Consider the following 27501-nt stretch of genomic DNA (forward strand, 5'->3'; position numbering starts at 1 on the left):
AATCTGTGGCCCTCTAGAAGATGAGCACTCTGTAATCACCACAGGAGAGACACCCTTGTCCTTGGATATAGGGTTATCCGCTGATGCATCTGAAGATGCGATCCGGACCATTTGTCCAGCAGATCCCACTGAAGAGTTCTTGCGTGAAATCTGCCGAATGGAATTGCTTCGTAATAAGCCACCATTTTTACCAGGACTCTTGTGCAATGATGCATTGACACTTTTCCTGTTTTTAGGAGGATCCCGATTAGCTCGGATAACTCCCTGGCTTTCTCCTCTGGGAGAAACACCTTTTTCTGGACTGTGTCCAGAATCATCCCTAGGAACAGTAGACGTGTCCTCGGAAAAGCTACGATTTTGGAATATTTAGAATCCACTCGTGCTGTCGTAGAACTATTAAAGATAGTGCTACTCCGACCTCCAACTGTTCTCTGGACCTTGCCCTTATCAGGAAAGCGTCCAAGTTTCTTTTAAGAAGAATCATCATTTCGGCCATTACCTTGGTAAAGACCCGGGGCGCCGTGGACAATCCAAACGGCAGCGTCTGAACTGATAGTGACAGTTCTGTACCACGAACCTGAAGTACCCTTGGTGAGAAGGGCAAATTTGGACATGTAGGTAAATGTCCCTGATATCCAGTGACACCATCTCGTCCCCTTCTTCCTGGTTCGCTATCACTGCTCTGAGTGACTCCATCTTGATTTGAACGCTTGTATGTAAGTGTTCAAATATTTCAGATCTCACCGAGCCGTTTGGCTTCAGTACCACAATATAGTGTGGAATAATACCCCCTCCCTTGTTGTAGGATGGGTACTTTGATTATCACCTGCTGGGAATACAGCCTGTGAATTGTTTCCAATACTGCCTCCCTGTCGGAGGTAGACGTTGGTAAAACAGACTTCCGGAACTTGTGAGGAGGAGACGTCTCGAATTTCCAATGTACACCTGGGATACTACATGTAGGATCCAGGAGTCCCCTTGCGAGTGAGCCCACTGCGTGCTGAAACTCTTGAGATGACCCCCTACCGCACCTGAGTCCGCTTGTACTGCCCCAGCGTCATGCTGCGGACTTGGCAGAAGCTGTGAAGGGCTTCTGTTCCTGGGAATGGGCTGCTTGCTGCAGTCTTCTTCCCGTTCCTCTACCCCTGGGCAGATATGACTGGCCTTTGCCCGCCTGCCCGTATGGGGACGAAAGGACTGAGACTGAAAAGACTGTGTCCTTTTCTGCTGAGATGTGACTCGGGGAACAAAAGGTGGATTTTTCAGCTGTTGCCATGGCCACCAGGTCCGATGGACCGCCCCTTTATACGGCAATACTTCCATGTGCCGTCTGGAATCTGCCTCACCTGACCACTGTCGTGTCTTCGTCTGGCAGATATGGACATCACATTTACTCTTGATGCCAGAATGCAAATATCCCTCTGCGCATCACGCATATATAGAAATGCATCCTTAAAATGCTCTATAGACAATAAAATCTTGTCCCTGTCAAGGGTATCAAAATTTTCAGTCAGGAAATCCGACCAAGCCCCCTCAGCGCTGCACATCCAGTCTGAGGCGATTGCTGGTCGTAGTATAACACCAGTATGTGTGTATATACTTCTTAGGCTATTTTTCAGCTTCCTATCAGCTGGCTCCTTGAGGGCGGCCGTATCTGGAGACGGTAACGCCACTTGTTTTATAAGCGTGTGAGCGCCTTATCCACCCTAAGGTGTGTTTCCCAACTCGCCCTTACTTCTGGCGGGAAAGGGTATACCGCCCATAACTTTCTATCGGAGGAACCCCACGTATCATCACACACTTCATTTAATTTATCTGATTCAGGCAAAACTACAAGTAGTTTATTCACACCCTACAAAATACCCTTATTTGTGGTACTTGTAGTATCAGAAATATGTAACACCTCCTTCATTGCCCTTAACATGTAACGTGTGGCCCTAAAGGAAAATACGTTTGTTTCTTCACCGTCGACACTGGAGTCAGTGTCCGTGAGGTAAATGGGCGTTTTTACAAGCCCCTGACGGTGTCTGAGACGCCTGGACAGGTACTAATTTGTTTGCCGGTCGTCTCATGTCGTCAACCGGCTCGCAGCGTGTTGACATGATCACGTACTTCCACAAGTAAGCCATCCATTCCGGTGTCGACTCCCTAGAGAGTGACATCACCATTACAGGCAATTTGCTCCGCCTCCTCACCAACATTTTTCTCATACATGTCGACACACACGTACCGACATACAGCACCCACACAGGGAATGCTCTGATAGAGGACAGGACCCACTAGCCCTTTGGGGAGACAGAGGGAGAGTTTGCCAGCACACACCAAAATGCTATAATTATACAGGGACAACCTTTATAAAAGTGTTCCTCCCTTATAGCATTTAATATATATTTATATCGCCAAATCAGTGCCCCCCCTCTCTGTTTTAACCCTGTTTCTGTAGTGCAGTGCAGGGGAGAGCATGGGAGCCTTCCCCTCAGCCTTTCTGTGAGGGAAAATGGCGCTGTGTGCTGAGGAGAATAAGCTCCGCCCCCTTTTCGGCGGGTTTTTTCTCCCGGTTTTTAAGAACTGGCCTGGGTTAAAATACATACATATAGCCTTAATGGCTATATGTGATGTATTTATTTTGCCAATAAGGTACTTATATTGCTGCCCAGGGCGCCCCCAGCAGCGCCCTGCACCCTCCGTGACTAGGTCAGTGAGCCGTGTGACAACAATGGCGCACAGCTGCAGTGCTGTGCGCTACCTTCATGAAGACTGTGAAGTCTTCTGCCGCCTGTTTCCGGACCTCCGTTCTGCCGTCTTCTTCAGCGTCTGTAAGGGGGATCGGCGGCGCGGCTCCGGGACGAACCCCAGGCTGACCTGTGTTCCGACTCCCTCTGGAGCTCAGTGTCCAGTAGCCTAAGATCCCAATCCATCCTGCACGCAGGTGAGTTGGAGATCTCTCCCCTAAGTCCCTCGTTGCAGTGATCCTGTTGCCAGCAGGAATCACTGAATGAAACCTAAAAAAAAACTTTTCTAAACAGCTCTTTAAGAGAGCCACCTAGATTGCACCCTTCTCGGACGGGCACAAAAACCTAACTGAGGCTTGGAGGAGGGTCATGGGGGGAGGAGCCAGTACACACCATGTGACCTAAAAGCTTTTTTAGATGTGCCCTGTCTCCTGCGGAGCCCGCTATTCCCCATGGTCCTGACGGAGTCCCCAGCATCCACTAGGACGTTAGAGAAAATAAGATTTTACTTACCGGTAAATCTATTTCTCGTAGTCCGTAGTGGATGCTGGGGACTCCGTAAGGACCATGGGGAATAGACGGGCTCCGCAGGAGACATGGGCACTTTAAGAAAGAATTTAGATTCTGGTGTGCTCTGGCTCCTCCCTCTATGTCCCTCCTCCAGACCTCAGTTAGAGAAACTGTGCTGACAGTACAAGGAAAGGATTTTGGAAATCCAGGGCAAGACTCATACCAGCCACACCAATCACACCGTATAACTTGTGATAAACTTACCCAGTCAACAGTATGAACAACAACAGAGCATCAGTTCAACCCTGATGCAACAATAACATAGCCCTTATTGCAGCAATAACTATATACAAGTATTGCAGAAGAAGTCCGCACTTGGGACGGGCACCCAGCATCCACTACGGACTACGAGAAATAGATTTACCGGTAAGTAAAATCTTATTTTCTCTAACGTCCTAGTGGATGCTGGGGACTCCGTAAGGACCATGGGGATTATACCAAAGCTCCCAAACGGGCGGGAGAGTGCGGATGACTCTGCAGCACCGAATGAGCAAACACAAGGTCCTCCTCAGCCAGGGTATCAGACTTGTAGAACTTTGCAAAAGTGTTTGAACCTGACCAAGTAGCCGCTCGGCAAAGTTGTAATGCCGAGACCCCTCGGGCAGCCGCCCAAGAAGAGCCCACCTTCCTAGTGGAATGGGCCTTAACTGATTTTGGCAGCGGCAATCCAGCCGCAGAATGAGCCTGCTGAATCGTATTACAGATCCAGCGAGCAATAGTTTTCTTTGAAGCAGGAGCACCAAGCTTGTTGGAAGCATACAGAATAAACAAAGATTCTGTTTTCCTGACCCTAGCCGTTCTGGCTACATAAACCTTCAAAGCCCTGACCACATCAAGTAACTCGGAATCCTCCAAGTCAGCAGTAGCCACAGGCACCACAATAGGTTGGTTTATATGAAAGGATGAAACCACTTTTGGCAGAAATTGTGGACGGGTCCGCAATTCTGCTCTATCCGCATGGAAAACCAGATAGGGGCTAATTCTGACACACGCCTAGCCGAAGCCAATGCTAGTAGCATGACCACCTTCCACGTGAGATATTTCAATTCCACCGTTTTGAGTGGTTCAAACCAGTGGGATTTCAGGAAACTCAACACCACGTTAAGATCCCAAGGTGCCACTGGGGGCACAAAAGGAGGCTGAATACGCAGCACTCCCTTCACAAACGTCTGAACTTCAGGTAGAGAAGCCAGCTCTTTTTGAAAGAAAATGGATAGGGCCGAAATCTGGACCTTAATGGAACCCAATTTCAGGCCCAAAATCACTCCTGACTGTAGGAAGTGAAGGAAACGGCCCAGCTGGAATTCCTCCGTAGGGGCATTCCTGGCCTCACACCAAGCAACATATTTTCGCCATATACGGTGATAATGTTGAGCTGTCACGTCCTTCCTAGCCTTTATCAGCGTAGGAATGACCTCATCTGGAATGCCTTTTTTGGCTAGGATCCGGCGTTCAACCGCCATGCCATCAAACGCAGCCGCGGTAAGTCTTGGAACAGACAGGGCCCTTGTTGCAACAAGTCCTGTCTTAGAGGAAGAGGCCATGGGTCCTCTGTGAGCATTTCTTGCAGATCTGGATACCAAGTCCTTCTTGGCCAATCCGGAACAATGAGTATTGTTCTCACTCCTCTTTTTCTTATGATTCTCAACACCTTGGGTATGAGAGGAAGAGGAGGAAATACATAGACCGATTGGAACACCCACGGTGTCACCAGGGAGTCTACAGCTATCGCCTGAGGGTCTCTTGACCTGGTGCAATACCTCTGTAGTTTCTTGTTGAGGCGGGATGCCATCATGTCCACCTGTGGCAGTTCCCACCGACTTGCAAGCTGTGCGAAGACTTCTTGATGAAGTCCCCACTCTCCCGGGTGGAGGTCGTGCCTGCTGAGGAAGTCTGCTTCCCAGTTGTCTACCCCCGGGATGAACACTGCTGACAGTGCGCTTACATGATTCTCCGCCCAGCGAAGAATTCTGGTGGCTTCCGCCATCGCTACCCTGCTCCTTGTGCCGCCTTGTCGGTTTACATGAGCCACAGCGGTGATGTTGTCTGACTGAATCAGAACTGGTTCACCGCGAAGCAGGGTCTCTGCTTGACGTAGGGCATTGTAAATGGCCCTTAGTTCCAGGATGTTGATGTGCACAGACCTTGGAAATTTCTTCCCTGTGTGACTGCTCCCCACCCTCGGAGACTTGCATCCGTGGTCACCAGGACCCAGTCCTGAATGCCGAATCTGCGGCCCTCGAGAAGGTGAGCGCTCTGCAGCCAACACAGGAGTGACACCCTGGCCCTGGGGGATAGGGTGATTAACTGATGCATCTGAAGATGTGATCCGGACCACTTGTCCAGTAAGTCCCATTGAAAGGTCCTCGCATGGAACCTACTGAAGGGAATGGCCTCATACGATGCCACCATCTTTCCCAGGACTCGAGTGCAGTGATGCACTGACACCTGTTTTGGTTTTAATAGGTCCCTGACCAGTGTCATGAGTTCCTGAACCTTCTCTATCGGGAGATAAACCCTTTTCTGGCCTGTGTCCAGAATCATGCCCAGGAAGGGCAGACAAGTCTTAGGAACCAACTGCGACTTTGGAATATTCAGAATCCAGCCGTGTTGCCGTAACACTTCCAGAGAACGTGCTACGTTGATCAGCAACTGCTCTCTTGACCTCGCTTTTATGAGGAGATCGTCCAAGTATGGGATAATTGTGACCCCTTGCTTCCGTAGGAGTACTATCATTTCCGCCATTACCTTGGTAAATATTCTCGGGGCCGTGGAGAGACCAAACGGCAACGTCTGAAATTGGTAATGACAATCCTGTACCACAAACCTGAGGTACGCCTGATGAGGTGGATAAATGGGGACATGAAGGTATGCATCCTTTATGTCCAGAGACACCATAAAATCCCCCCCTTCCAGGCTTGCAATGACCGCTCTCAGCGATTCCATCTTGAACCGGAACCTTTTTAGGTACACGTTCAGGGATTTTAAATTCAATATGGGTCTGACCGAACCGTCCGGTTTCGGTACCACAAACATGGTCGAATAATAACCCTTTCCTTGTTGAAGGAGGAGAACCTTGACCACCACCTGTTGAAGATACAATTTGTGAATTGCAGTTAACACTATTTCCCTCTCTAAGGGGGAAGCTGGCAGGGCCGACTTGAGGTATCGGTGAGGGGGCATCTCTTCGAATTCCAGCTTGTATCCTTGAGACACAACATCTATTGCCCAGGGATCCAACGGTGAGTGAACCCACTTGTGGCTGAAATTTCAGAGACGCGCCCCCACCGGGCCTAGCTCCGCCTGTGGAGCCCCAGCGTCATGCGGTGGATTTAGTGGAAGCCGGGGAGGACTTCTGTTCCTGGGAACTAGCTGTGTTGTGCAGCTTCTTTCCTCTGCCCCTGCCTCTGGCAAGAAAGGACGCACCTCGGACTTACTTGTTTTTCTGTGATTGAAAGGACTGCATTTGGTAATACGGTGCTTTCTTAGGTTGTGAGGAAACATATGGCAAAAAATTTGACTTCCCAGTCGTAGCTGTGGAGACCAGGTCCGAGAGACCCTCCCCAAACAATTCCTCACCCTTGTAAGGTAAAACCTCCATGTGCCTTTTTGAGTTGGCATCACCTGTCCATTGCCGAGTCCACAGGACCCTTCTGGCAGAAATCGACATAGCATTTATTCTGGAACCCAGTAGGCTAATGTATCTCTGAGCATCTCTCATATAAAAGGACAGCGTCTTTAATATTCCCCAGGGTCATTAATATAGTATCCTTGTCTAAGGTATCAAGTTCCTCAGATAAGGTATCCGTCCAAGCTGCTACAGCACTAGACACCCAAGCCGACGCGATTGCCAGCCTCAGTAAGGTACCTGAATGTGTATAAATGGACTTCAGGGTAACCTCCTGTTTGCGATCCGCAGCATCTTTGAGGGTAGCCGTATCCTGTGACGGCCCGGATACCTTCTTGGATAAGCGTGTCAAAGCTTTGTCCACCCTAGGGGAGGATTCCCAGCGTAACCTGTCCGCTGGCGGGAAAGGATATGCCATAAGAATCTTTTTGGAAATCTGCAGTTTTTTATCTGGAGATTCCCAAGCCTTCTCACATAACTCATTGAGCTCGTGTGAGGGGGGAAAAGTTACCTGCGGCTTCTTTTCCCCATACATATGAACCCTCCTGTCAGGGACTGGGGTTTCCTCTGTGATGTGCAACACATCCTTAATAGCTATAATCATATAACGGATGGATTTAGCCAATTTTGGCTGTAACTTTGCATCATCGTAATCGACACTGGAGTCAGAATCCATATCGGTATCCGTGTCAATAATTTGGGATAGTGGGCACTTCTGAGACCCTGTCGGCCTCTGCGACATAGGATCAGGCATGGGTTGGGACCCTGACAGTCCTGAGGCTTCCTCATCAGACATGTCGACACAAGCGTACCGACACACCACACACACAGGGAATGCCCTTTTTGAAGACAGTTTCCCCACAAGGCCCTTTGGTGAGACAGAGAGAGAGAGTATGCCACGCACACCCCAGCGCTATATAACCCAGGAATAACACAGTAACTTAATGTTAACCCAGTAGCTGCTGTATTTGTGATTTTAGCACTTAATTATGTGCCCCCCCTCTCTTTTTACCCTTTTTCTATCGTGATCTGCAGGGGAAAGCCTGGGGAGCTTTTTCTCAGCGGAGCTGTGGAGAAAAAATGGCGCTGGTGAGTGCTGAGGGAGAAGCCCCGCCCCCTCGACGGCGGGCTTCTGTCCCGCTTAAATACATATCTTTTTGGCGGGGGCTCATACATATATACAGTGCCCAACTGTATATATGCTTACTTTAGCCAACAGATGTCCATATGCTGCCCAGGGCGCTCCCCCCTGCGCCCTTACAGTGACCGGAGTATGTGAGGTGTGTATGGAGCAATGGCGCACAGCTGCAGTGTTGTGCGTTACCTCATGTGAAGAACGGAGTCTTCTGCCGCCGATTTCGAAGTCTTCTTTGCTTCTCATACTCACCCAGCTTCTGTCTTCTGGCTCTGCGAGGGGGACAGCGGCGCGGCTCTGGGATCGGACGATGAGGGTGAGATCCTGTTTACGATCCCTCTGGAGCTAATGGTGTCCAGTAGCCTAAGAAGCAGGACCTATCTTCAGAGAGTAGGGCTGCTTCTCTCCCCTCTGTCCCACAATGCAGGGAGTCTGTTGCCAGCAGAGCTCCCTGAAAATAAAAAACCTTACAAAATACTTTCTTACAGCAAGCTCAGGAGAGCTCACTGAACAGCACCCAGCTCGTCCGAGCACAGATTCAAACTGAGGTCTGGAGGAGGGACATAGAGGGAGGAGCCAGAGCACACCAGAATCTAAATTCTTTCTTAAAGTGCCCATGTCTCCTGCGGAGCCCGTCTATTCCCCATGGTCCTTACGGAGTCCCCAGCATCCACTAGGACGTTAGAGAAATGATGGTACTCCTGCGGAAGCAAGGGGTCACCATTATCCCGTACTTGGACGATCTCATAAAAGCGAGATCAAGAGAGCAGTTGCTGAACAGCGTCGCACTTTCTCTGGAAGTGTTACGACAACACGGCTGGATTCTGAATATTCCAAAGTTGCAGTTGGTTCCTACGACTCGTCTGCCTTTCCTGGGCATGATTCTAGACACAGACCAGAAAAGGGTTTATCTCCCGATAGAGAAAGCTCAGGAACTCATGACACTGGTCAGGAACCTATTAAAACTAAAACAGGTGTCAGTACATCACTGCACTCGAGTCCTGGGAAAGATGGTGGCATCATACGAGGCCATTCCCTTCGGCAGGTTCCATGCGAGGACTTTTCAATGGGACTTACTGGACAAGTGGTCCGGATCACATCTTCAGATGCATCAGTTAATCACCCTATCCCCCAGGGCCAGGGTGTCACTCCTGTGGTGGCTGCAGAGCGCTCACCTTCTTGAGGGCCGCAGATTCAGCATTCATGACTGGGTCCTGGTGACCACAGACACCAGCCTCCGAGGTTGGGGAGCAGTCACACAGGGAAGACATTTCCAAGGTCTGTGGTCAAGAGACTTGCCTTCACATCAACATCCTGGAACTAAGGGCCATATACAACGCCCTACGTCAAGCGGAGACCCTGCTTCGCGACCAACCGGTTCTGATTCAGTCAGACAACATCACCGCAGTGGCTCATGTAAACCGACAAGGCGGCACAAGGAGCAGGGTGGCGAGGGCGGAAGCCACCAGAATTCTTCGCTGGGCGGAGAATCACGTAAGCGCACTGTCAGCAGTGTTCATCCCGGGAGTGGACAACTGGGAAGCAGACTTCCTCAGCAGACACGACCTCCACCCGGGAGAGTGGGGACTTCATCAGGAAGTCTTCGCACAGATTACAAGTCGGTGGGAACTGCCACAGGTGGACATGTTGGCAGCGCGCCTCAACAAAAAGCTACAGAGGTATTGCGCCAGGTCAAGAGACCCTCAGGCGATAGCTGTGGACGCCCTGGTGACACCGTGGGTGTTCCAGTCGGTCTATGTATTTCCTCCTCTTCCTCTCATACCCAAGGTGCTGAGGATAATAAGAAAAAGAGGAGTGAGAACAATCCTCATTGTTCCAGATTGGCCAAGAAGGACTTGGTATCCAGATCTGCAAGAAATGCTCACAGAGGACCCGTGGCCTCTTCCTCTAAGACAGGACTTGTTGCAACAGGGGCCCTGTCTGTTCCAAGACTTACCGCGGCTGCGTTTGACGGCATGGCGGTTGAACGCCGGATCCTAGCAGAGAAAGGCATTCCGGATGAGGTCATTCCGACGCTGATAAAGGCTAGGAAGGACGTGACAGCTCAACATTATCACCGTATATGGCGAAAATATGTTGCTTGGTGTGAGGCCAGGAATGCTCCTACGGAGGAATTCCAGCTGGGCCGTTTCCTTCACTTCCTACAGTCCGGAGTGAATTTGGGCCTAAAATTGGGTTCCATTAAGGTCCAGATTTCGGCCCTATCCATTTTCTTTCAAAAGGAGTTGGCTTCTCTACCTGAAGTTCAGACGTTTGTAAAGGGAGTGCTGCATATTCAGCCTCCTTTTGTGCCTCCAGTGGCACCTTGGGATCTTAACGTGGTGTGAAATCCCACTGGTTTGAACCACTTAAAATGGTGGAGTTGAAATATCTCACGTGGAAGGTGGTCATGCTATTAGCCTTGGCTTCGGCTAGGCGTGTGTCAGAGTTGGCGGCTTTGTCACATAAAAGCCCCTATCTGGTTTTCCATGTGGATAGAGCAGAATTGCGGACCCGTCCAAAATTTCTGCCGAAAGTGGTTTCATCTTTTCATATAAACCAACCTATTGTGGTGCCTGTGGCTACTGCTGACTTGGAGGATTCCGAGTTGCTTGATGTGGTCAGGGCTTTGAAGGTTTATGTAGCCAGAACGGCTAGGGTCAGGAAAACAGAGTCGTTGTTTATCCTGTATGCATCCAACAAGCTTGGTGCTCCTGCTTCAAAGCAAACTATTGCTCGCTGGATCTGTAACACGATTCAGCAGGCTCGTTCTGCGGCTGGTTTGCCGCTGCCAAAATCAGTTAAGGCCCATTCCACTAGGAAGGTGGGCTCTTCTTGGGCGGCTGCCCGAGGGGTCTCGGCATTACAACTTTGCCGAGCGGCTACTTGGTCAGGTTCAAACACTTTTGCAAAGTTCTACAAGTCTGATACCCTGGCTGAGGAGGACCTTGTGTTTGCTCATTCGGTGCTGCAGAGTCATCCGCACTCTCCCGCCCGTTTGGGAGCTTTGGTATAATCCCCATGGTCCTTACGGAGTCCCCAGCATCCACTAGGACGTTAGAGAAAATAAGATTTTACTTACCGGTAAATCTATTTCTCGTAGTCCGTAGTGGATGCTGGGCGCCCGTCCCAAGTGCGGACTTCTTCTGCAATGCTTGTATATAGTTATTGCTTCAATAAGGACTATGTTATGGTTGCATCAGGGTTTGACCTGATGCTCTGTCGTTTGTCATACTGTTAACTGGTTGTTTTCACTTGTTATACGGTGTGATTGGTGTGGCTGGTATGAATCTTGCCCTGGATTACCAAAATCCTTTCCTTGTACTGTCAGCTCTTCTGGGCACAGTTTCTCTAACTGAGGTCTGGAGGAGGGGTATAGAGGGAGGAGCCAGTGCACACCAGAACCTAAATTCTTTCTTAAAGTGCCCATGTCTCCTGCGGAGCCCGTCTATCCCCATGGTCCTTACGGAGTCCCCAGCATCCACTACGGACTACGAGAAATAGATTTACCGGTAAGTAAAATCTTATTTTTTTAATGCAGTAAAATATAAATAAATAATTAATAATAAATAACCCCTTGCACACTGTTTTTGTTGGGAGGATAGGGGGTGTGCCCACTCCTTTGTAAAAAATATAATTAAAACTAGTATTTATGAGCAGCGCCACACGCAGTGGCGCCAAGAGGCGGGTAATCGGGTATTAATTACCACATCCCAGGCTGCTGGAGGGGCCCGGCAGAGGAGTCCGCCTCTCCCTTCCCAAATATACTTACTCCTGGCAGTGCTGGGCGGTGCCATGTTCCCAGTGACAACATCGGGACGATGGCCGCCGCACATTGAAAGCAAAGACTCTGGCACGGTGTCAGAGTCTTTGCTCTGTAGTGCCATGCGCCATGTTCCCAGATGTCATTGGGAAGATGGCACCGCTGGCCGAAGAGGGATCCGCTTCCAATTAAGCAACCTGGCCCCGTTGAATAAATTGCGCACGACTAATACTTTAATCAATTATTTCTTTCAGGGGTGTAGACATGACCCCAATTTAGGTTACATCCCTTTACATTACTGGGATTCAGCATGGCTCTCCATGCCCCAAACCGCACGCTCTATTGTGGGGTGGGGCACCGTTATACTGCTGGTAGAATTGGGTGCAGAACAGACAAACAAACTTAGATGTTCAGGGTGCCGGAATAGGACCACCTTAGATATCAGTTCCAGGTGTCGGAATGGGGTGCAGACCATCTTAGATACCTGTTTCGGGTGCCGTAAGGAGGTGCAGACCACATTAGATAGCTGTTCCAGGTGCCGGAATGGTGTGCAGAACACCTAGATAACCTTAGATAGCTGTTCTGGGTGCCGGAACGGGGTGCAGAACACCTAGACAACCTTAGATAGCCATTCCGGGAGTTGGAATGGAATGCAGACCACCTTAGAAAGTAATTTCTAGTGCCGGAACAGGATGCAGACCACCTTAGATACCCGTTCCGGGTGCCGGAATGGTGTGCATAATACCCAAATATCCTTAGATAGTTGTTCCGGGTGCCGGAATAGGACGCAGACCACCTTAGATATCCGTTCCGGGTTCTGGAACAGGGTGCAGACTACTTTAGACAACCGTTATGAGTGCCATAATAGGATGCAGACCACCTTAGATAGCTGTTTCATGTGCCGGAATGGTGTGCAGGACACCCAGACAAACTTAGCTGTTCAGGGTGCCGGAATAGGGCGCAGACCACCTTAGATACCTGTTCCGGGTGCCGGAACATTGGTCAAACAACCATAGAAAACCGTTCCAAGTGCTGGAACAGGATGCAGACCACCTTAGATTGCTGTTTCAGGTGCCAAAATGGTGTGCAGTACACCCAGACAACCTGAGATAGCTGTTCAGGTTGCAGGAATAGTGCGCAGACCACCTTAGATACCTGTTCCAGCTGCCGGAGTGGTGCAGGACACCAAAATATCCTTATATAGCTGTTGTGGGTGCCAGAATAGGATACGGACCACCTTAGATGACCGTTCCGGGTGCCGGAATGTTATGCAGAACACCCAAATAACCTTAGAGAGCTGTTCCGGGTGCCGTACAGGATGCAGAACACCTAGCAAACTTTAGCCATTTCGGGAGATGGAATGGAAGGCAGGACACCTTAGAAAGTCGTTTTGAGTGCCAGAACAAGATGCAGACCCCCTTAGATATCCGTTTTGGGTGCCAGAATGGTGTGCAGAGCACTCAAACAACCTTAGAGATCCATTCAGGGTGCCAGAATATGATGTAGACCACCTTAGATACCCGCTCCGGGTGCCGGAATGGTGTGCAGAACACCCAGATAATCTTAGATAGCTGTTCAGAGTGCTGGAATAGGGCGCAGACCACCTTAGATACCTGTTCCGGGTGCAGGAACATTGCTCAAACCACCTTAGACAACCGTTCTGGGTGCCAGAACAGGATGCAGACCGCCTTAGCTGTTTCATGTGCCGGAATAGTGTGCAGGACACCCAGACAAACTAAGATAGCTGTTCCGGGTGCCGAAATAGGGCGCAGACCACCTTAGATACCTGTTCCGGAACATTGCTCAAACCACCTTAGACAATCGTTCTGGGTGCCGGAACAGGATGCAGACCACCATATATTGCTGTTTCAGATGTAGGACTCCCAGACAAACTTCTATAGCTGTTCAGGTTGCCGGAATAGGGCGCAGACCACCTTAGATACCTGTTCCAGGTGCAGGAACATTGCTCAAACCACCTTAGACAACCGTTCCGGGTGCCGGAACAGGCAGCAGATCCTCGTAGATAGCATTCCGGGTGCCGGCATACTGTACTTTGTAATATATTGAATCCATATCCTTTTAATAACAAATATATACATCAATGAGCTTTGGAACTCAGATAATGTGTGGGTGTATTGTTTTCTCTTATGGGATGCAGTGTTTTCCGATGTACAGTGCACTTTTATCGTATATGGTAATAAGATGCGTCTGCAATATATATTAGAGCGGGCATTTTAAATATTTGTGAGAAAGCAATTTGGCATTCACAGATGGGGGCTCGTCCGGGATATCAGGGTCTTAATGATGTACTGTACATTACAAACGCTGCTGTAATCGACCGGCTCCGATGGACGCATCGCGAAGCTGATGAAAATAACATCCACGTGTATTGTTGTGTTATCAGTAAGCCAATGATATGAAATTTCAAGGGACAATGCGTTTCTCATAATATTTAAGATGCTAAAATGTATTTTCTCTAACGTCCTAGTGGATGCTGGGTACTCCGTAAGGACCATGGGGAATAGACGGGCTCCGCTGGAGACTGGGCACTCTAAAGAAAGATTAGGTACTATCTGGTGTGCACTGGCTCCTCCCTCTATGCCCCTCCTCCAGACCTCAGTTAGAATCTGTGCCCGGCCAGAGCTGGGTGCTCCTAGTGGGCTCTCCTTAGCCTGCTAGTAAAAGAATGTATTTGTTAGGTTTTTTATTTTCAGTGAGCTGCTGGCAACAGACTCACTGCTACGAGGGACTGAGGGGAGAGAAGCAAACCTACCTGTCTACAGCTAGGTTGCGCTTCTTAGGCTACTGGACACCATTAGCTCCAGAGGGTTCGAACACAGGCATCTGTCCTCGATCGTCCGTTCCCGGAGCCGCGCCGCCGTCCCCCTTGCAGAGCCAGAAGAACAGAAGCTTGAAGACGGCGAAAACGGCGGCTGAAGACCCCTGTCTTCATTTAAGGTAGCGCACAGCACCGCAGCTGTGCGCCATTGCTCCCAGCACACTTTCACACTCCGGTCACTGTAGGGTGCAGGGCGCTGGGGTGGGGGGGGGGGGGCGCCCTGGGCAGCAATTGAAGTACCTTTTTGGCATAACATATATATATACAGTCAGGCACTGTATATATGTAAAAAACCCCGCCATTTTTTCACACAGAAAGCGGGACAGAAGCCCGCTGCTGAGGGGGCGGGGCCTTCTTCCTCAGCACACCAGCGCCATTTTCTATTCACAGCTCCGCTGGAAAGAAGCTCCCCAGGCTCTCCCCTGCAGTATCCAGATACACAAAGGGTGAAAAGAGGGGGGGGGGGCGCACATAAATTTAGGCGCAAATTTGTATATACAGCAGCTACTGTGTAAACACTGAGTTGTAGTGTAATCCCTGGGTTATATAGCGCTGGGGTGTGTGCTGGCATACTCTCTCTCTGTCTCTCCAAAGGGCCTTGTGGGGGAACTGTCTTCAAATAGAGCATCCCCTGTGTGTGTGGTGTGTCGGTACGCGTGTGTCAACATGTCTGAGGTAAAAGGCTCCCCTAAGGAGGAGATAGAGAAAATATGTGTGTGAGAGGGTGTCTCCGTCGACAACGCCGACACCTGTTTGGATATGTGTAAGTGCTAAGGTGAATTTATTGCACAAAAGATTAGAGAACAGACAGGAAATCTACCTATGTCTGTCCCTATGTCACAGAGACCTTCAGAGTCTCACAATGCTCACTATCCAAAATAATAAACACTGATATCGACACGGAGTTTGACTCCAGTGTCGACTACGATAATGCAAAGTTACAGCCAAAATGGCTGAAAGGTATTCAATATATGATTATTGTAATAAAAGATGATTTGCATATCACTGATGACTCATTTGTCCCTGACACAAGGGTACACATGTTAAGGGGAAGAAAGCTGAGGTAAATTTCCCTCCTCTCATGAGGAAAAAGGGCGGGAATCTCCAGACAAGAAACTACAGCTTCCCACAAGGAATTCTCAGGCAGTATCCTTTCCCCACTAGGGCCAGGATGTGATGGGAATCTTCCCCTAGGGTGTCACGTTTGCCCAGACGGTAGCACTAGCTGTTCTCAGGGATCCTGCAGATAGCGTGCACATTCTAGTACACTACTCAGACCGGCGATTGTGTCGGCATGGGTTTATAGCGCTGTGGCAGCGTGGACAGGTACCTTATCAGCAGAGATTGAGACCCTAGTAAGCATATAGATATATATATATATGTATATATATAGATATATACATATTGAAGATGCTGTCTTAAGAGATATATATATATATATATATAAAACATGCCCAAAGAGACATGAGTATACTGGGTCCTGGAGTCAAAGCTATGTCGATTTCTGCTTGACGTGTCCTGTAGAATATGCAATGGACAGATGATGCCGACTTAAGAGGCATATGGAAGGCTGAGGATTGTGTGGAGAAGGGTTCTCGGACCTGGTCTCCGCAGCTTTAGCTGGTAAATTCTAATATTTTGCCTTATATTCCTGCACAGCCTAGGAAAGCACGACATTATCAAATGCAGCCTTTCGAATAAAGAAACAAGAAAGTCCGAGGTGCGTCCTTTCTTGCCAGAGGCGGCGGCAGAGGAAAGAAGCTGCACAACACAGCTAGTTCCCAGGAACAGAAGTACTCCCCGGCCTCTACAAAAATCCACCGCATGTCGCTGGGGCTCCACAGGTGGAGCTAGGCCCGGTGGGGGCACGCCTTCGTAAGTTCAGCCACAAGTGGGTTCACTCCCTGTTAGATCCCTGGGCGATCGATATTGTGTCTCAGGGATATAAGCTGGACTTTGAGAAGATGCCCCCTCACCGACGGCCCTGCCGGCTTCCCCCCACGAGAGGGAAACAGTGTTAACTGCAATTCACAAATTGTTTCTTCAACAGGCGGTGGTCAAGGTTCCCCTCCTTCAACAAGGAGGGGGTTATTATTCGACCATGTTGTAGTCCCGTAACCTGACGGTTCGGTTGGACCCATATTGAATTTAAAATCCCTGAACATATACCTGAAAAGGTTTAAGTTCAAGTTGGAATCGCTAAGAGCGGTTATTGCAAGCCTGAAAGGTGACTCGGGACATAAAGGATGCATACCTTCAGGTCCCCATTTATCCACCTCATCATTACGGTACGGGATTGTCATTACCAATTTCAGAGGTTGCCGTTGGGTCTCTCCACGGCCTTCAGAATGTTCACCAAGGTAATGGCGGAAATGATGGTGCTCCTGCGGAAGCAAGGTGTCACTATTATCACGTACTTGGACGATCTCCTCATAAAAGCGAGATCAAGAGAGCAGTTGCTGAACAGCGTATCACTTTCTTTGGAAGTGTAACGGCAACACGGCTGGATTCTATATATTCCAAAGTCGCAGTGGGTTCTTACAGCTCATCTGCTTCTCCTAGGCATGATCCTAGACACAGACCAGAAAAGGGTTATCTCCCGATAGAGAGAGCTCAGGAGCTCGTGACACTGGTCAGGAATCTATTAAAACCAAAACAGGGGTCAGTGCATCACTGCACTCGAGTCCTGGGAAGGAGAGTGGCCTCATACGAGGCCATTCCCTTCGGCAGGTTCCATATGAGGTCCTTCCAATGGGACTTACTGGACAAATGGTCCGGATAAAATCTTCAGATGCATCGGTTAATCACCCTATCCCCCAGGGCCAGGGTGTCTCTCCTGTGGTGGCGGCAGAGTGCTCACCTTCTCGAAGGTCGCAGATTCGGCATTCAGGACTGGGTCCTGGTGACCACGGATGCAAGCCTCCGAGGGTGGGGGGCAGTCACACAGGGAAGAAATTTCTAGGGGCTGTGGTCAAGTCAGGTGACTTGTCTTCACATCAACTAAGGGCCATATACAACGCCCTAAGTCAAGCGGAGATCCTGCTTCGCGACCAACCGGTTCTGATCCAGTCAGACCGCAGTGGCTCATGTAAACCACCAAGGCGGCACAAGGAGCAGGGTGGCGATGGTAGAAGCCACCAGAATTCTTCGCTGGGCGGAGAATCACGTAAGCGCACTGTCAGCAGTGTTCATTCCGGGAGTGGACAACTGGGAAGCGGACTTCCTCAGCAGGCACGACCTCCACCCGGGAGAGTGAGGACTTCACCAGGAAGTCTTCACGCAGATTCCAAATTGGTGGGAACTGCCACAGGTGGACATGATGGCGTCCCGCCTCAACAAAAAGCTAAAAAGGTATTGCGCCAGGTCAAGGGACCCTCAGGTGATAGCTGTGGACGCACTAGTAACACCGTGGGTGTTTCAGTCGGTCTGTGTTTTTCCTCCTCTTCCTCTCATGCCAAAGGTGCTGAGAATTGTAAGAAAAAGAGGAGTGAGAACAATGGCCCTCATTCCGAGTTGTTCGCTCGGTATTTTTCATCGCATCGCAGTGAAAATCCGCTTAGTGCGCATGCGCAATGTTCGCACTGCGACTGCGCCAAGTAACTTTACTATGAAGAAAGTATTTTTACTCACGGCTTTTTCTTCGCTCCGGCGATCGTAATGTGATTGACAGGAAATGGGTGTTACTGGGCGGAAACACGGCGTTTCAGGGGCGTGTGGCTGAAAACGCTACCGTTTCCGGAAAAAACGCAGGAGTGGCCGGAGAAACGGTGGGAGTGCCTGGGCGAACGCTGGGTGTGTTTGTGACGTCAACCAGGAACGACAAGCACTGAAATGATCGCACAGGCAGAGTAAGTCTGGAGCTACTCTGAAACTGCTAAGTAGTTAGTAATCGCATTATTGCGAATACATCGGTCGCAATTTTAAGAAGCTAAGATTCACTCCCAGTAGGCGGCGGCTTAGCGTGTGTAACTCTGCTAAATTCGCCTTGCGACCGATCAACTCGGAATGAGGGCCAATATTCATTGCTCCGGATTGGCCAAGAAGGACTTGGTACCCGGAACTGCAAGGAATGCTCACAGAGGACCCATGGCCTCTGCCTCTCAGACAGGACCTGTTACAACAGGGGCCCTGTCTGTTCCAAGACTTACCGCGGCTGTGTTTAACGGCATGGCGGTTGAACGCCGGATCCTAGCGGAAAAAGGCATTCCGGATGCAGTTATTCCTACGCTGATAAAGGCTAGGAAGGGCGTGACAGCGAAGCATTATCACCGTATATGGCGAAAATATGTTGATTGCTGTGAGGCCAGGAAGGCCCCTACAGAGGAATTCCAGCTGGGTCGATTCCTACACTTCCTACAGTCAGGAGTGACTATGGGCCTAAAATTATGGTCCATAAAGGTCCAGATTTCGGCCCTATCCATTTTCTTTCAAAAAGAACTGGCTTCACTGCCTGAGGTTCAGACGTTAAGGGAGTGCTGCATATTCAGCCCCCTTTTGTGCCACCAGTGGCGCCTTAGGATCTTAACGTGGTGTTGAGTTTCCTGAAATCCCACGGGTTTGAGCCACCGAAGACCGTGGAGCTCAAGTATCTCACGTGGAAAGTGGTCATGCTGTTGGCCTTAGCCTCGGCTAGGTGTGTGTCAGAATTGGCGGCTTTGTCAGGTAAAAACCCCTACCTGGTTTTCCATATGGACAGGGCAGAATTGCGGACTTGTCCGAAATTCCTGCAAAAGGTGGTATCATCTTTTCATTTGAACCAACCTATTGTGGTGCCTGCGGCTACTCGTGACTTGGAGGACTCCAAGTGGCTGGACGTAGTCCGGGCTTTGAAGATTTATGTATCCAGAACGGCTGGAGTCAGGAAAACTGACTCGCTGTTTATCCTGTGTGCATCCAACAAGCTGGGTGCTCCGGCTTCAAAGCAAACTATTGCTAGCTGGATCTGTAACACGATTCAGCAGGATCATTGTACGGCTGGGTTGCCGCATCCAAAATCAGTAAAAGCCCATTTCACAAGGAAGGTGGGTTCTTCCTGGGCGGCTGCCCGAGGGGTCTCGGCATAGCAGCTTTGCCGAGCTGCTACTTGGTCGGGTTCAAACACTTTTGCAAAGTTCTACAAGTTTGATACCCTGGCTGAGGAGGACCTTGTGTTTGCTCATTCGGTGCTGCAGAGTCATCCGCACTCTCCCACCCGTTTGGGAGCTTTGGTATAATCCCCATGGTCCTTACGGAGTCCCCAGCATCCACTAGGACGTTAGAGAAAATAAGAATTTACTCACCGGTAATTCTATTTCTCGTAGTCCGTAGTGGATGCTGGGCGCCCGTCCCAAGTGCGGACTTTCTGCAATACGTGTATATAGTTATTGCTTAATAAAGGGTTATTGTTATGAGCCATCCGTTGAGTGATGCTCAGTTGTTGTTCATACTGTTAACTGGGTAAGGTTATCACGAGTTGTACGGTGTGATTGGTGTGGCTGGTATGAGTCTTACCCTGGATTCCAAAATCCTTTCCTTGTAATGTCAGCTCTTCCGGGCAGTTTCCCTAACTAAGGTCTGGAGGAGGGGCATAGAGGGAGGAGCCAGTGCACACTAGATAGTACCTAATCTTTCTTTAGAGTGCCCAGTCTCCTGCGGAGCCCGTCTATTTTCCATGGTCCTTACGGAGTCCCCAGCATCCACTACGGACTACGAGAAATAGAATTACCGGTGAGTAAATTCTTATTTTTATTGTTGCAAAACAAAGTTCAAATAAGTCATATTGTGTTTGATTCAGATTGGATTGTTTATCTGTTAAGTAGGGTTTAAAAGTACATTTAAAAGTTGCTGCATAGCCTTGATATAGTTTTTTTTTAACTCAGGCCTAAAATAACTTCTGGTGCTTGTATAATGTGTGATTTCTTTGTGACAAAGGAAGCCGCATTGTCTGTCCTCCATTTTAGACTAACCACATGGCATGTCCACCATTTTGTGTAAACCTCATGGATGTGGAAGGGGGAGGAGCAGTGGCCATTTTAGGAAGGTCGTTTTCTAAATAGCTGATTTTCACTCTGCTCAGAACAATCAGCTTTCCTTGGTCACATCTCACCATTTATGCGTTACTAATGCATTTATTTAACCCATGCCATAGTCAATTACAAATAGTTTCAATTGGGCCTAGAGAGAGTAAATGGTGAGATAAATGCTTGGCTTGGTAAAAAAAAAAAGAAATTGCAGAGATAGAAAAAGGAAAGAAAGGGTTTTGTTTTTTTCTTCTTCTCTTTTTCCTTCCAAGACTTGTAGAATCTGCTTGCTATAAAATAGCCATTGAAATGCAAATTAACCTGTGTAACTGCTTTTTCTTAGCAGGGAAAAGCAAATAGCTTTGATATGCAAATAAGAGGTAAGGTGTCTCATAGGAGACCAGTGAATGGTACATATATATAATATTATTATAATTGTGTGTATATTTATATCAGTGTATGTTCTGCAAGATAGCCATCCAATCTGAATCATATCATTTAAATTATTGATTATTGCTAGTCATTATAGAGCTGTGTGAAATAGGATACATTTGTTGCTATATAGGTAAATTTGAAATAACAGTATTTTAAGGAAGTGTAAAGACACAAACGCAGGTCTGCATAAAAGTTTATACAGAACAAGTTGTGTCTAGTGGGCAATAGTAATTAGTATTGTTCACATTTATAGAGCTGTGTGATTTATTGCGGACGCAGGGTTTTGTACACGTGTCTCGGACAAAGTAAAGGACTGCGCACGCAGCGTAAGAGACACGCATGGTACGCTAAGTACAAATTATACAATAGTGTCGTTTAGTTCAAAGGTGGAATAGTAGACATTTAATACAATAGCACATAACTATCAGATTTCAAAAGCAGGTTACTCTAAATTTAGTTTAAACTGTATTGCCTCTGGGGTAAACCTGCCTATCTGAATGAAAATATTTTCTGTACAGAAAAACCAAAGTGTATTTGAGTGAGTGAAAGCGGAGCGAGTGGAGCTGAACCCAGGAACTAAGTGGTCTGAAGTGGTAACACCGGGTTAGTAAAGGCCCGGTGGCGTAGGCTTCGCTACCTTGCTTGACTAAGTGGTCTGAAGTGGTCTTAGTGATCCCATACACTTAAGTGGTCTGGAGTGGTCTAGGCTAGGTGGTCTACACCAATCGTAGGGCATATAGATAACTAGTATCTATAGGCTGTGCTATTACATTGCATGTCCGTGTGTTCTGCACAGCACAACGTGATACCATTGTGTCATATGCGCTGTGGGAGAGCATACGCAGACATGATTGCATAGACAAAAGGGGTTTTTCTTTGACAACGTCGGGAAATCTCCCTGGTGGGCTTCACTGGAAAGGGTGAAGGATAGTTATCTAATTTCTCTGTTTTTCACCCTACAAACAATCCCAGTTGAAAGATACCGAAAAGGAATTTTTCGCTGCCTCTCTCAGGGAAATATTCCAAACAGAACTTCCACCGTAAGAAATTACGGTGTTGTAAGGTCTGATAGGAGCCCTAAGTTGGGTACATTGCCTTCGCTATCAACAGTGTATCGTAGTACTGGCCAACGTGGGCGGAGAGCGAGTGGAAGGCGCTCGGAGATACTTCCACCGTCTACTTACATTGAGTATTTTGGTGTTTGTGGGAATTTTTTTAGTTATTAAAAGAGACCCACAAATATGGGAGCCAGTTGCTCAAGTGAGAGACGTTTGTGCAGGGTTCAGGCAGAAGAGTTAGGACCGAGAAGGTCATGTGTGAAAAAAATCTGAAGTGGTCTAAGTGATGGTTCACACACAGACGTTTTATGCAATGAATGGTTATGTATGACTGACAAAGATAGGGTACCATTCCCTAGGGTGGGCAGCTTTGAACCAGAGGTATTGCAGAACTTAAGGATAAGGATATGTCTGATAAAATCCCAAAAAAACAAAGGGTCAGACATACAAAGTGTTTAAACCTGTGGCAGCAAGAGGGGTTGGTGAGTTTGATCCTAAGGTATTGCAGGTGGTATGTCTAACCAAAGTCATATAAGACAAGAATGGAAATATAAGAACTGTTTGAACTTGTAGCAACAATAAACAAGTAGGAAGAAAAAAGAATGCAAGTACACCACCATATGTAGATGTGGAAGCAGTTACGGCCAGCATACAAACTATAGAAAATAATAAAAATATGATATGACTGTAACCTATATATGTACTAATGAATGTTGAAGTTTTATTTAGGAGGAGAAGGTGACCTGATTGTTTTCAGCCATTTCTCATGTACCCAGAGGAGTATCAAACTGGTAAAAGAAGAGCAGTAGCCTGTGGGGGAAGTGGCTGAGACCAGTGGAACAGGTAAGTATGGTATCATTTGTGTACATATATAGTAAAACCCAAAAATAAAATAAAAAAATCAAGAAAGTAACGTCAGAAATGGAGAAAAAACCTGTCCGCACATTAGTATTTGCCAGTAGGAAAGCGGACAGAGACAAGGTAACCCCAGGGTATTTCTTTCAGTTACCATATAATAAGTATTCATTCCTAGTAATGCCCCTAGTCAAGATGAGCTCGGAAATGTTTGTTGGACCATGTACAGACCCTTAATACGGGATGAGAAGGATTGAATGAAATACTTCGCATGACCTAGAGGCTTGTAAAACTTTTTTTTTTGTTTTTGTCTCTTGCAGTAATAGAAAACTCTCCATCTCGATAAGACCACTGGTAAACACTAATTCGGCAAATGGGAGGTGGCTGTCTCTGTGCAAATGGACGGGCTCAATAAGGCATTGAGTGTCAGGGTGCAGACTTCTTTGCAAAATTGGAAAGGGGTCACAGTAGCTAATCTTAGATAGTGTGCTATTGAACATCACAAGAATAGTGCTAGGCGCAGAGAACAACAGGTGGAGAGGTTGAGGACGGTAAGTATACTGGCACATACAGGAAAGACCCATCAGTCCAAACCCCAGATCCCTAATGGTCAATAATATGTTACACCTGTAGAAAGGAAGGGCATTTAGCCAGAGATTGTAGGAGTAGTAGGACACATAGTCAATATAGATCCCCTAGACAGAAAACACAAGCCACATTATTAAACACATAGACGGGACCAATGGACATATAGTAAGGAATCATAAGCCATATAGAAAACACAGATTCGGCTAATGGGAAGAACAAAATAAATGCAACATTACCCTTTGACAAAACTTGAAGATTAGTGTCGCATTCTGCTGTTCTAGGTGCATGTCCATCACAGGTAGAGGAAATTATCTCACAGATACCGGGTTCCCTATGAACTTAGGATGGACAGGACACTGGATTGATGGCTGGGATAGTCCCAGTAGAGATAAGACACACAGATTTTTTTTTTAGGGGTATAGACCAAGTAGAGAATCACTTCCCCGTAGTGCCCAATCCAGTTGTCAAATTTTTATAAAATCTTCTTCACCTCTACAAACTCATCTGTCACCAACCTCTATTCTGTTTCTCTACAGTTTCCTCTTCATCTTTTGCGTTCACACAGGGTGGTACAATACATGGACCCAAGTATAGTTCAAACTCCACATGCCTAGGTCCTTCAGAGTTCTGTCCGAACCCAGTATATCTCAACAGCACGATGACACCAGTATTACTGCAGTGTGCCTTGTCATGCACAAAGGGTGGAGAATGGGAATACTGGTAAAGGGAAATTTTGTATAGACACTGATATGCCTGTTGGTGAATGGCAAACCTGACATTTTCTTTTTCATCTTCTTCTTCTAGAGATGTTTCTTTTTTTTTTTTTTGAGTTATGCTCATGGTACTCTACATTGCAAACACACGATAGTTAAATTAAGATACAAAAATGTGTGTTCCCTACAGGAAAAGGCGGCCTGGAGGACAAAGGAATATGGCCAGGAGTCCTCAGGACTGTGGGCAGGTGGACACGGTAAGCCAGTAGCCCCCAGAGCATACCTTCCAAGTCTAGCTGAGGTGGCACACGGTCTGACTCATCTAGGCAAAGAGGGTAGGTGCAGGCTGATGAGAGTCTACTGGTGTGCGCCAGGATTCTATTCTCATGCAGGTAAGAGAGCAATGACCTGTATTGCTTGCTTGAGGAAGAATATTGGTAAAGCAATACCAACAGAGCTATCCCATATCCCTCCTGCAGATGGATCTTTTCAGGAAATACAAACCGACTTCGTACAGTTAACACCCTTTAGGAATTATTGTTATGTATTTTCTCAAACTGGGTAGAGGCATTTCCTGCCGCCACGGATGCTGCTGTGGTTACCGCAAAGAAAAATTGCGCAGAAATTTGTGTGTAGATAATGGTACCCCTAGAAGTAGGAGCAAAGCTTGAAATTGTACTACAGGTTGAGTATCCCATATCCAAATATCCGAAATACGGAATATTCCGAAATACGGACTTTTTTGAGTGAGAGTGAGATAGTGAAACCTTTGTTTTCTGATGGCTCAATGTACACAAACTTTGTTTAATACACAAAGTTATTAAAAATATTGTATTAAATGACCTTCAGTCTGTGTGTATAAGGTGTATATGAAACATAAATGAATTGTGTGAATGTAGACACACTTTGTTTAATGCACAAAGTTATAAAAAATATTGGCTATAATGACCTTCAGGCTGTGTGTATAAGGTGTATATGAAACATAAACGCATTCTGTGCTTAGACTTAGGTACCATCACCATGATATCTCATTATGGTATGCAATTATTCCAAAATACGGAAAAATCCCATATCCAAAATACCTCTGGTCCCAAGCATTTTGGATAAGGGATACTCAACCTGTATTGTGATCATAGTTACTGCCACTAGTATTATGTAGCTTCGGAACCACTCCCAGATCTTCACTCAACGAATCACCCTCTTTGAAATTTGTTTTTGTTTTGGTATGTGTTTTTTTTTTTTTTTGGAAGGCAACCTCATGTCATAATTGATCCGCACAATGATCAGAAATACACCAATGAGGTGACAGTACAGTACCTTATTGAGATGAGCCAGCATTTGAGAACTTGACAAAATAACTTGAAACTGTAGATTGCTGGTATGCCAAATACTGTCTTGATTGTGAACCAAGAGACTGTGTGATTGTTCTTACGCTCAGGTTGCCTAATAGACAGGTGGGAAGGACCATACCAAGTTTTGGTGACAGCACTATCCCAGTGAAAGTAGCCGAGAGAGAGACTTGGGTCCACGATTCCCATTGCAGGAAAGTCGGTAGTCCGGAAGGAACTCGTAAATGGAGTGAGATCGCAAAAGTATCACCAGAGACTCTGTTCCGTGAAGACTGAGAGGCGGCACTGTTGAACACTACCTGAGCGTACTAAAGGATTGCAGAAAGACCAGTCATTGTAATTGATTTGTTATGAACAAGAGTTGTTTTGTTCTATTTCTCTTTTCTCTCTTTCCCGCTGACAAACATTTTCTTTCAGGATATTCTATTTTTGCGAGGTTTTTTTATGAGGAGTCGAGTGTGGGACTGGAACTGGTTCTGGAGGAAGGAGTGATCTCCTTATAGGATCCCAGGATTAGCCGATCAGTTTTTTAAAGTCAGAAAAAAATCAAAGTTCTAGTAGTTATGGAGTTCAGAGGTAATCAGGAACAATCAGACAATGGCTATTCACACATTGCAGATAAAGAGCTCATTAATATATGTGGAAGAAAGGTTTATGAGTGGCTCTCCCCGAACTCCGAAGGTTTATGTTATTTAGGAAGGACACTACTTATAACCCTTGTTCAGAAAATGATAGGAATATGTAGATCATGAAAATTTTATGTCACTGTCACGATTTGTTTGTGTCTTCTTCATCTACCCAGCAGAACCTCAATCGAATCCAAACATCAGTGTACAAAGACGTAGGTACATGTATGTGTGAAATGTTCGTCGCAAATCAGACATTATAGGCCAAAGCACTGTCCCAGCATACTCTATAGGTTGAATGTTGTCCCACACCCAACCAGTGGTCCAGTGACCGCTGAGTGCATATAGAGTGTGTCTCGTCCTCCTCCCTGTCTTCCCCAAATATAGTCAAGTGTCTGATTTGCGAAATGCAAACACACTTGTGTCTAGGTCACCGATTATGGTATGAAATATTTTTTCTTATGTTAATAATTGATGGCAGTTATTGTTTACTGCCAAAGGGTGGACTGTCGAAGTAAAAAATATTACATAAAGAGAACATACTACACACATTATGAGTCGCTATTCTTGCAAATATGCGCAGCGAGCACAGCAATATATGGTAACACACGCATTTACACGGACATGCCACAGAGATGGATTCGACACTTATTTCATGCAGTACATAATTATAATAATATCAAGCGCCGGACATCATGGTGATTTGGAATTATGTAATGAAGTGGTGTCATGTATGTCTATTATTTGAACGAAACAAGATAGACCGGTCATATTTACTGCAACCAGCTTAATGTGTAGATTCATTTGATACATGTTATTAAGTTGTAGGACATTGCAACAAATAGTTATGATTACATGTATAAAAGCTAAAATCACTTTTATTAGAACAATAGATATTCCAAACAGGTAGTGGACAGGAAGCTCAGGCCAGCCCCTTTGGACGTCCCCAAGACTGAACCTGATCAGCACACGAACAAACCAGTGACTCATCATGAATGAGAGTCCCCTCCCCCAAACTAGATAACACATTGCTGATCACACAGGAAGGCAGTTCCTGTTTTGGTCTCAGAGGAAGATGGAGTCCCAGCATTACTTTACAGAGAGAGAGAGAGAGATAAGATACATTGAGGGAATGGTATTGTATGCTGGCATGTAACTGTAACTGTATGTTTTAACTGCTTACTGTGTGAGTGCAACCATGTAACTATAGG

Source organism: Pseudophryne corroboree, chromosome 8 (assembly GCF_028390025.1).
Source record: "Pseudophryne corroboree isolate aPseCor3 chromosome 8, aPseCor3.hap2, whole genome shotgun sequence".
NCBI classification, from domain to species: domain Eukaryota; kingdom Metazoa; phylum Chordata; class Amphibia; order Anura; family Myobatrachidae; genus Pseudophryne; species Pseudophryne corroboree.